Below are 12,499 nucleotides of genomic sequence, written 5' to 3' on the forward strand. Positions count from 1 at the left end.
TTCGAAAACTGTTTGACAAATATTTGAAAAATGTTGAACAATTATTTTAAAGATGTTAAATGTGTAGAAGCAATATTGACCTTATATTAACAAAATTGAACTTTTATATATAAATATGAATATATAATTTAGAATGTTGAATAAGTACTTAAAAACTCAAATACGTTTAGATTTTTTATCATGTCTTAAAAACAAATAATATTTCATATAAAAAACCTAATAAAGCATTTGAAAAAAATGAACATACATAAAGAAAATGTTTACCATATGTTAGCTAATATTAATCTTGTATTTGAAAATTGTTAATCAAACATGTAAAATAATTTAAAACTGTGTACATGAGAAAATGTTGATCATGTATACAAAACAATGTTATTGTGGCATTTAATAAAATACAATGGACGTATACAATTTTTTCACAGAAAATCAAAATAAAAAAGAAAATAAAAAATTAGAAGAAGAAATGAAAAAAATTAAACTAAAGAAAACAAAAAAAATTAGAAACAAATATATAAATGCAAAAAAAAGGAACGGACAGGAAAAAAGGAAAAAAAAAAAGAACCAGAGGAAACATGCTTGACTTGCTTCAAGTAAGTCGCAGCCTGTTACTAATCACGAATTATGGGCTAGAGTGGCAGATATTCCTTTTTTTAGTAAGAGAGTGGTGACTAGTCATGTTCCTTTGTTGGGAGCTCCTACCTGCCGCTCACTGCAGCAGGCAGCCCTGCGCCGCACAGGGGGCGGCCCGACTGGCCCGGACCAGTTTTGTTTTTTCTGTTACTTTTTTCGTCTCTGTTATTTTCTTTTTTAGGTTCGTTTTTCTTTCCTTTTTCCTTTTTTTTTATTTGAAGCAAAAACATTTCTCGAATTGAAATACAATTTTTGAAAAATCATGAATAAATTTGGAAGCGCGTTAAAGCAAGAACATTTTTAAAATCTAGAGAAACAAATTGAAAAACCCAGAACAAATTTGGAAGTGCAAACAAATTTTTCAAGCACGAACATTTCTTCAATATTGAGAATAAATTTTGAAAACGAGAACAATTTGAAAACACATGAAAAAATTTGTTAGAGTAAAGCACGAACGTATTTTTAATCTGGAGAACAAAATAAGGAAAAGGAGGAAAATTTTGAAAAACCCCAAAAAGTATGAAAGCACGGACAAATCTTTAAAGCACGAATATTTTTAAAATTTTGAGAACAAATATTGAAGATGAGTACGATTTAAAAAAAGTGAACAAATTTGGAAGCGCGAACAATTTTTTAAAGCACAAACATTTTGTGAATCTTGAGAAAAAAAATTCAAAAGGAGAACAATCTTGAAAAAAACCGACCAAATTTGAAAGCGCGAATAAATTTTTAAAGCACGAACATTTTTTCAATTTTGAGAACAAATCTTGAAACCAAAAATATTAAATAAAACGTGAATGAATTAGGAAGTGCGAATAATTTTTGAATTACATAAAAAATTTGGGAAACATAAACAATTATTCTCAATTGTACAAACATAGAACATTTTTCTCAATTTGTGAACAAATTTTGAAACATGAACTTTTTTGAACTTATATACACTTTTTGAAACAGGAACATTTTTTGAACATAAGTACATTTTTGAAACGGCAAATTTGAACAAGTTTTCAATTTGTGAACAAAGTTTCGTACAATAGGAACATTTGTGAACAAATTTGAACATTTGTGAACAAGTTTTCAATTTGTGAACAAATTTTCTTAAAATAGGAATATATAACATTTGTGAAAAGAATAACATTTTTTCAAAATTCATGCAGTTTCTTGAATACGAGTACAATTTTTTAAACACGAACATTTTTTAAAAGATGAACACATTTTGGAAGCAGGAACATTTTTTGAAGCACGGGCATTTAAATATAAACTGTGAATATGACAACATTTGTTTAAATTCAAAAAAAATGTCAAACAGAAAAATCGGAAAATAAAAAAGGAACAAAAGCGAAGGAAAAAAATAAAACGGAAACAATAACATTTTTGTAAAAAATGGCGTACATTTTTTGAAATTGTCGGATCTTCTTCTAAAATCCCAAACATTTTTGAAGCTGGGAATGTTTTTGAAAAAAAATCAAATATGTGTAATTTGGAACATTTTTATAAAATCAAAAATATTTAATGAATTTCAAGATTTTTTTTAAAACATGAACTTAGGTTAAAAATAACAATAGAAAAAAGGAAAAAAAAAGAAACAGATGCAGAAAAACGAAAAAAATAAAGAGAAATTAACGAAGCAGAAAAAAGGACCAAAAAAATGAAGGAGAAAGCTGAACTTGCAGTCCAGTTTGTCACGCCCCTGTGACGCAACCAGAGATCGATTCCTATGACCATAATTATTAAATAGTACGTTTCCGCAGTATTTTGATTAAATAGTACGTGTAAACGGGCTGGACCAGTGCCACTGACCATAATGATAACTTTAACGCGAGACATTTTTCAGTACATTTGAACGGGAACATTTTTTGAACTTATATACACTTTTTAAACTGGAACATTTTTTGAACATGCGTACATTTTTGAAACGGCAAATATTTTTTAAATTAAGAATATTTTATAAACTTCCCGAATATTTTAAATTCATGAGAAATTTTAGTATGGGTGAACGAATTTTGAACAATTTTGCAATTTGTGAACAAATGTTCATAAACAGGACCATTTTTAAAAATATGTGAAAAGAAGAACATATTTTTAAAGACTGTGAACGATTTACGAAAAAGGAAAAAAAAATTGAAAAGTCATGCAGTGTTTTGAATACGAGAACAATTTATGAAACACGAACATTTTTTAAGAGATGAACACATGTTGGAAACTAGAACATTTTTGGAAGCACGGACATTTAAATATAAACTGAGTACACGAGAATATTTTTTTTAAATTCAAAACAAAAATTATAAAATGTCAAACAGAAAAATAGGAAAAGTAAAAAGGAAAAAAAGTAAAGACAAAATAGAAAAATGAAACAATTACATTTTGTAAAAATAGTGAACATTTTTTGAAAATGTTGGATGTTTTTCTAAAATCCCGGACATTTTTTGAAGCTAGGAATGTTTTTGAAAAAGGCAAATATTTCAAATTTAGAACATTTTTATAAAATCAAGAACATTTTCGGAATTTTAACAAAAAAATTAAGACATGAACTTAGGTTAAAAAATAACTATAGAAAACAAGGAAAAAAAAAAGAAACAGAAGCAGAAAAACGAAAAAAAGAACAAAAAAAAAAGAAAACGCAACAGAAATAAGGACAAAAAATGAAGCAGAAAGCGGAACTTGCTGCAGACGAATATGGGCCAGTCCAGTATGTCACACCCCTGTGCGTTTGTCCGATTATTTGACGTAAAGAGTGTCAAATTGTCGAAAAGAGCTTTAAATAGGGTTTTCCTGCTTTGTTCGCGGCAACCAGAGATCAATCCCTCGTGCTTCCCTCTTTTCCCCACTATTTTGAACAAAATGTGTAAACGGGCTGGCCCAGTGCACCATCATGATAACTTTGACGCGAGACTTTCTGCGGGCTCGCCTAATACTAGATATAGTCGACGTGAAGCACCCTAGCCTAATAATAAGGCAGTAATGAGCTGATTTTCTGTCGAGTTCATTTACGCTTTTCCTTACATTTTTTTCGTTTTCTTTGCCACAGTTTCTCGGTTTCTTTCCTCTTTAGTTTTTTTGGTGTTTATGTTTTCTATTTGGTTTTATTTTGTATGAAATTTAATTATTGTAGTTTATTTCCTAGATAAATATAATTATTTCTTTAATAAAAAATGGCATTTGTTTTATACCCATAGAACAATTTGTAAGGCATGAATAATATTTTTGAAACACACGTTCACCTTTTCAAATATACATGCATATTATACAGTATAAAATACATGAATATTATACAGTATAAATTAAATTATTTTATACAATGTTTTTAGTACAATATGAATATTTTTAATACAAGCCGACTATTTTTGAAAATACAAGATCAACATTTTTTCGAACTAACAAAAATATATTAAATAAATAACTAGAAAATTCTAACAAGTGATGGATCTTTTTAATATATGATCACACGATGAACATTTTTTGGAATGCAGAACAAACATTTTTGTCCCACACTGAATGTTTTTCAAATTTATTAAGAACAATTTTTTAATACACGACAACCAGTTTTGGAAACACTAAAATAAAATAATTCCTATACAAAACTAGAAAAGAAAATCAAAATCTTCTTCAAGTGTATGACAGGCTTAAATGAAGTACAGTTAACATTTTTTAAACTCATATTAATAGTTTTGTGAATACACGATGAATATATTTTTAACACAAATTGAACATATTTCATAAATGCCATGATTATTTTTAATGTGCAGACGTTTGGTAGATGTTGATTTTTGGTATATGTGATTAACATTTTTTTAAGTATGTAAACATTTATTTTACATTCCATAAACATTTTCTTCAATGTCACGAACATAGTGTGAAACACATAAACATTTTTATTGTTATGAACATTCTTTAACATTTCATGAACAGTTTTTTAAACATTTTTAAAACACTTAAAAAATTTGATCACTTCTAATTTTTCTACATTTTGTAATGCACGTAATCATTAATTTAATGTCATAAATATTTAACTGCAATGTAACCTTAATTGTCAAATGTCCCTGGTATGACAAGCCTGTGCGCCACTGAATGGTAAGAGTGGCATAGGGTCGTGTCCCAATGTAATAACTGATAAGAGTGGGCATGCCTTATCTCTCGGGGATGGACGCTATATTTGATTAGGACATCCCGAGAATCTTCCATTCGTCCCTGTAAACATTGTGACAATTTAATAAAGCTTTGCGATGTTGTCTTAGAAAAAAAGGCATTGACTTTTGTATTTTTGAAGACGGTTCCTACCAAAGTAGCCCCTCCAATTAATGCAATGTTGCTCGAACCGTATAGTGGGGATGAGGCCAGAAGATCGTTGTTTCGAATGTTCCTAATCAAGTACTACCCAGGTCCAGATGGACATCCGGCGCATTTTCGTGTAGTGCCATTGGGACATTTGCGGAAATGAGCTGACATATTATTTTACAGATCCTACGAGTTGATGACCGCCCAAAGTAATTAATGAACTATCCTTATGCTCAACCCAAAGGTAAATTGCTTTCTCAATTCTGACTCATCAGTGTGTGCAATGTCTTGTATAAAATTGCGTCGAAGGTTATTTCTAATTGCCTAAAGTAGGCCATGTCAGAAATCTTCATAGAGGAACAATCAACTTTTGTCCCATGCAGGTTAATCACACATAACATTATTTTTGCTTATGAATGTTTGCATTTTATGAAGAGAAATAAGATGAAGAGGAGTATTGTGCATGAAAACTTGACCTCATGAAGGCATATGATCATGTTGTGTGGGAGTATCTCGGAGCTATTTTGGCAAAGTTGGGGGTTGCACCACCCTTGATATCATTGACCATGAGTTTTGTAAGATATGTTGAAATTTCAGTTATGTTCAATGGAAATAAACTTGAATAATTCAGTCCATCCAGAGGATGCGACGGGAGGATCATATTTCTCCTTATCTGTTCTTGCTTCCAGTGGAGGGCCTTATGTGCGTCTTAGAAAGTAAAAATGTGTCATCAAGCCTCAATGGAATTAATGTTGCTCCGTCGGCCCTGCCGATGAGCCACTTGCTATTCGCTGATGACGACCCGTTGTTTCGAGGGCCGGTGTGAAGGGGGAGTTGTCTCATCTGTTGGATTGCTACCGTAGTGATTGAGGACAATGAGTTAATTTGTGAAAATCATTTACTTTATTTAGTAAAGGGTGTCCAGGGAGCACAAGGATGGAAGTAAAGGTTGCCATTAGTGTTACCAACGAGTCACTTTCTAATAAAAATTTGGGTATGCCATCTGGTGTTGGGAGCTTAAAGAATGGCACTTTCAAATATATAAAGGATAGAGTATGGAGCAAAGTTAAAGGATGGATGGAAAACTTTTATAAGATGGTGCTAAGGAGGTTCTCATCCAGTCTATTGCACAAGCGGTACCCGTGTACTCGATGTCGTGTTTTAGGCTCCCTTAAGGTCTATGTCAACACAAAAACTCTTTAATACACAATTTTTGGTGGGGTGGTAAACAAGGAGAGAGGAAGACAAGTTGGGTGTCGTGGGAGGTGATGACAAGACCAAAATATCTGGGAGGTCTTGGGTTCAAGGAAATCGAGCTTTTTAATTTAGCTCTCCTAACCTCACAAGCATGTAGAGTTATGAACGACTCAAGCACACTCAGCGCACGAATTCTAAATGCTCGATACTTTCCCAATTGTGATCTTCTTCAGGCTAAGTTAAGGAATGGTCCCTCACAAATTTCGCGCGCACTGATAGAGCGAAGGGACACACTTGCCCATGGATTAATAAGGAGGATAGGACACGGCCAGAGCATTGAGATTTGGAATAACAACTGGCTACCACACGAGTACAACATGAGACCAATTATAAGTCTGATTGGTAACCTTCCACGGTTGGTAAATGGACTGATCTCTTAAAATGAAGCAAAGTGGAACTGACAAGACTTGAGAAGATTTTTCTCGCAACTGATGTAAAGGACATTATGTCTATTCCCCTTTATATTACATGTCTCTTGGACTATTGGTCTTGGAGTTGGGGGGGGGGGGAAGGGAGAATTTTTTGTTTGTTTGGCTTATCGCATGTTGGCAGAAAACAAGATCACATAGGGACATCTTTAGTCCCTGTTGGTTATACAAACCGGGACTAAATGTGCTCGTGGGCCCCCCAACCTGACTGATGTGAAACAAACCAGGACTAGAGGTGGAAAATAAACCGTGACTAATGATTCCCCCACGAAACCCGGATTAATAGTCACATTAGTCCCGGGCTATAATTAAACAGGGACTAAAGGTGCGGACGAAAGGTCGGTTTTCTACTAGTGTCTACAAAGGAGGTCATGAGTTTGATCCCGAGGTAAGGGAATTATTTTTTCCTTGCCTAACAAACAGGACCCACCTTCATCGAACCAAGAGCAAATTAGAGTAAACCGTTGCGCTGGCGGTTCACTCTTGGAACAAAACCAAAACGAAAACCAGCAAAAAACATCTATGGCATGCCTAGTTTTATATAATAATAAAGAAAATAGTGCTTCTGGTCGTACCCCAATGTTGTCCTAAATTCCCCACTATGCCGCCAATAAGTGAAGAAAACGATTCGAATTTTTTTCTGTCAAAGTCATCGTCCAGTTCGGTACTTATAAGGAGAGACCCTGAAAAAACAACAGGGCATGCGTGGCGCACACTAGTAGAAAAATGACCTATTGTCACGGTTCGTGAGGGCCATTTGTCCCGATTTTTGAACCGGGACTAAAGTGTCGGTACTAATGCCCTAAACCTTTAGTCCCGGTTCTTGCATAAACCGGGACAGATGGGCCTCCACGTGGCCGGTGCGGCGAGCACAGGCAGGAGGCCCTTTGGTCCCGGTTGGAGGCACCAACCGGGACGCATCCACGCGTCAGCATCTCAGGTACTGGGGTTTTTGTTTTTTTATAAGGGGGGAAGGGTTTGGGGTTTTTGGGGGGTTAATTTAGGTGTTTCATATATTGTGTTAGCATGCTAATTAATAGAGCGAAGTGTCCTTTCTTATCTCCGTGCTTGGTCGACGCTACGTACTATACGTATAGAGGACTAGACACGCTAGCTAGTTAAGCAAATGAAGGAAACAGAAGATCGTCATGAACAGATGCATACAAAGAGAAGTGATATCGACCACCTCTCCTTCTCTAAGAGATTGGTCGAACAACAAGTTCTCGTATATCTATCCGACGCTACTGGCTACATATATACAATATAAGTATCTTTTACAATATAATATCCTAATTAAAATTGAACGCATCAGGGTCCACATAGTATTCTCCGTCTTTAGCGATCACGTGGTCAAGAAAGAATGCCACCAATTCCTCTTGAATTGCTCGCATACGATCTGGTGCTAGGAGTTCATTTCGCATCCGAAATATCTAATTTGAAGAAGGGGGTCAATACATATATATGAATAAATGAAACTGAACACAAATGATGGTAATAAAATAAAATTGTGAATATAATTATTTACGCACTTCATATTGTGTTGCGGATGGACTCGCAAATGTAGTATCCACAGTAATTAGTCCCTTCTTCCTGCCACAACCACTTTACAAGAAATAGAGGTCAATTAAACTGATAATTAACAAGCATGCTAAATGGTATTAATGAAACTAGCGCTTGAATCACTAGGAGATGCGTGGAACATATATGCTACTATAGTACTTACTTTCGGGTGTCTAAAGTCTAAACTGCAGCTTCTTTGGCAGTCTCGGAGTTTTTAAGGTAAATTTACTCCAAACCCTGCCAGACAAAGAAAACAATTACTTGATATCAGGAAATGAACAAATTAAAGTTGCCGATATGGTGCGATAATGATAGATTTAACTTACCTCTGTAGAATTTCAGTCATGTCTGCGTACTTCTTGGGATCTTTTCGTCTCGAGTCTAAGACAATTACTAGTCCCTCCTCGAGCTTAATCTCTAGGAGAATATAGTGGAAACTTCGCACACATGCATAACTCATCAATTACATTACCATAACCTCGACTAATAAGGGAAACTGAATATGCACAAGACAGTAACACTCACTGGAAGTTGTAAGGGAAGAGTATTATAGCTTTGTTTTGATTTAATATAAACGATTGTAGCAGGTTGGTCTCGGTATCGTTGGCATGATATTTAACCATATATTCATCTATGAGATTTGTGTTAATGAACCCAATATCACCGATTTGTCTTTTCTTCAATTCGGGATCTTCAATATGCATAATATAGTGAGAATAATTAAATATACATGCAATGAAAGAGCTGACCTATATATAGAGACTTAATGACATAAGTAGTACTACTTACAGGCAGTAGCAAGTGATAATTGACTTATCGAGGGCCTTTAGATTGAAAAACTCGAATAACTCGTCAAATGGAACATTCAACAGATCAATTCCAACGAGGTCATGCTCCTCTTTAACTCTGAGCATCAAACTATTCCTCCCCCCAGACTCTCTGCAGGTTTTCATATACCAATCATGGAATCTTCGCATCATCGTTGTTAGAGATTTTTCATCTTTGACGAGAGGCTTCCCGTACACGTATCTGTGTTCGTCCACCTCCAAGAAATCAAAATGTGCAGAGTCGGGCAGGTAATCTCCAAGATCGTTATAACCGTGACCATCCCGCCCGGATGATTCGCGACGACGCTAGACACCTAGAGTGGGGGCAACGATTGGTTCGCGTGTTCGCCGAGCTGGGCAATTTTTTCCCAGCTCGTCTTCCTACTAACCTTTGAGCACTGACAGTACTTCCCGACCGCTCCGCTGCGATAAATGACTTTGTAAGAATGCGCTGATAGTTGTCTTTCATCGGAGACTTTGGTGGTTTTGTCAGGGCAGCCAGAGTACGCTTCGCTTTTACCGGATCTATCTTCTCCTCCGGAGGTGGATTTTTCTTTGCGTTGACCCCTTCAAAGAAGTTGGCCACTTCGGCTCGCACGATCTTCTCGTTTTCCTCCGGGCTCCTCTCGTATGGTAACTTCTCTAGAGGCTTCAGAGAAGGACCGTATTTGTATTGCCTGCCTCTGGCTGTACTACTACACGTCGGAGCAGACGGAGCGGATGCGACTGTCTTTCCTTTCTTACGAGGCGGAGGAGAAGGACTACGCGCCGGAGGAGCCGGAGCGGCGGCGGGTCTCTTCAGCCCTTGTTGACGAGGCGGAGAAGGAGGAGGCAGCTCGCTGCTCGGGCGCGCTGGTGCAGGTGGAGAAGGAGGCGGAGTGCCGTCACGCACCGTAGAAGGAGGCTGAGTGCCCTGATCACTCGCTGGAGGAGACGGAGGAGGAGGCGGGCCCTGACTCGTCGTCGTCGGAGGAGGAGACAGAGACGTCCAGTTCGGAAGGTGGGTGAGCTCCTTCCGCCATAGGCATGGAGTCTTCAGAGAAGAACCCAGCCGAATCTCCCCTTCACTCGTAGGGTGGTCAAGCTCAAGGTCCTCAAATCCTTATGTTATTTGATCCACCATCACCCTAGCATATCTTTCTGGAATCGGCTGGCCGTGGTAGGTTGAGCCAGGTTCATTAGGTATAACAGAGCCAACAACCGCCTTGACTTTGAATGTCATCCATTGCGTCATAAGGTAGCAATGTTGAGACTCTGTGATAGCATCCACGGGGTAGCACGTGAAGACAGGCTCCAGCTGCTGAGTCTGCTCGGTGGAAGCCATGTTGCTTCTTCGCTGAGATGGCGGGGTAGCTTCAGGGGAAGCTTCGGCAGGTCGTTTGCTGCGATCTGCTTCTCGTTCCTCTAGCCCTTGTACCCTTTCGTGCAGCGCGTGCAGTTGGCTATGCTCCGCTTTCTTCCTCCTCTCTTGGGTTTTGTAACCCCCTGCGTCCGGAAACCCAGCCTTCCACGGAAGGGAGCCTGGCATGCCTCGTGTCCGTCCAGGGTGCTCAGGATTCCCGAGGGCCATTGTGAGCTCGTCGTTCTCTCTGTCTGGAATGAACGCCCCTTCCTGTGCTGCGGTGATATAGTGCTGAAGCTTCCTGACGAGTATTCGCAGTTGCTCTTCCGTCCAAATGCACTCCCCTGATACAGGGTCCAAGGTTCCGCCAACCCCGAAGAACCAAGTCCGGCAACGGTCTGGCCATCTCAATGTCTCTGGTTCGACCCCTTTAGCAATCACGTCATTCTCAGCCTTGTCCCACAAAGGTCGGGCTTTGAGGTAACCACCTGACCCCGTGAGATGGTGATGCTTCTTCTTCGCAGCATTTTTCTTGTTTGTCGCTGACATCTTCTTACTCTTTTCTGGGGCAGGGGCAGAGGCACGACGTCGGCGTCGGTGTAGAGGGCGGCGACGACGGCGTGGTCGGGGCAGGGCGACGACGGCGTGGTCGGGTAAGAGGGCGGCGACGGCGTCGACGAGGCGGGTCGGGGGCGCGGCAGAAGCACGATGACGGTGGCAACGGCGGCGTGGTCGGGGGGCAGAGGCACGGCGACGACGGCATGGTCGGGGGGGCAGAGGCACGACGACGGCGGCGTGCTCGGGGAGGGGGCAACGGTGGCGTGCTCGGGGGGCAGAGGTGTGGTCAGGATCTCTGGCAGCCTGCCGGCGTCGTCGGAGGGATCGAAGAAACTGACGAAAATTTCAGAAACACAGGCTTATATATCAAAGCCATTGGTACCGGTTCGTGACAGCAACCGGTACCAATGCCCCCCTTTAGTCCCGGTTGGTGGCACCAACCGGGACTAAAGGGTGGGCATTCGTACCGGTTGCTGCCACGAACCGGTACCAAAGGCCCTTGTGCTGCCCGCGTCGCGACCAAAGTTTAGTCCCACCTCGCTAGTTGAGAGGGGCGTGCAGTGGTTTATAAGCCCCACTGCCGCACCCCTTTCGAGCTCCTCTCCACTGCAGGTTTACGGGCCTACTTGCTAATGCTTTGCCTGATGGGCCTTCTGGGCCTACTGCGGGCCTGAATCCTGGCCCATGGATGAGTTTCTAGTCGTATTCAAGCCGTGGTGGCCCAGATGGTGGCAAATTGTTTTTTTTCCTAGTTTTTTTTGTTTTCTTTTTCGGTTTATTTATTTTATTTCTTTTTTGCATTGGTACCGGTTGTCTACCACAACCGTGGTGCGGTTAAATGTTTAGTCCTACCTCACCAAACGAAGGGCTTCCGAGCGTGTTTATAAGCTCCGCCGCGGCTGCAACGTGGAGAGGAACGACTTTATAGAGAAAATTCAACATAATTCAAAGTATTAGTTAGCGCTAACTAATACTTTGAATTTAGGTTGAATTTTCTCTATAAATCCGCATCTATTTTTTTTTCCATTATTTTTGTTTTGTTTTTTGCTTTATTTTTGTTTTGTTTATTTTTTTAGTTAGCTTATTTTGTTTTGTTTCTCCTTACAAGAAAATACTTAATTTTTTTCCTAATTACTTATTTATTTTATTTTATGATAATTCTTTTTGCCATTAAAGTTTGTAACAAAAAAAGTTCTTTATGAAAATTATTTTTGCTTTGAATGATTTTTAACAGAAAATACTTTAATAATTTTAGTTGCATTTACTGATTTTTTTTTTCGTTTCAACTTAAATTCAAAGTACTAGTTAGTTTATTTTGTTTTGTTTCTACTTACAAGAAAATACTTATTTATTTTATTTTGTTTATAATTACTTATTAATTTTATTTTATGATAATTATTTTTGCTATTAAAGTTTCTTTCATATATGGTGGACACTCCCTCACCTGATTTTTCGACCATCGATGATGGCCGCTATTCCTTCTTCCCCTAATGCATAACAAATATCTAGCACACAAGGAGAAGAAGAAAGAGTAACCCCCATAACAACAGCCGGCATTCTTCTTTTCATAACAGAGTGGCAAGAGCATGGCATGCATGCTCACACCTCAACGCCTAAAAACA

The sequence above is a fragment of the Hordeum vulgare genome, chromosome 2H, assembly GCF_904849725.1.
Source record: "Hordeum vulgare subsp. vulgare chromosome 2H, MorexV3_pseudomolecules_assembly, whole genome shotgun sequence".
Lineage (NCBI taxonomy): Eukaryota > Viridiplantae > Streptophyta > Magnoliopsida > Poales > Poaceae > Hordeum > Hordeum vulgare.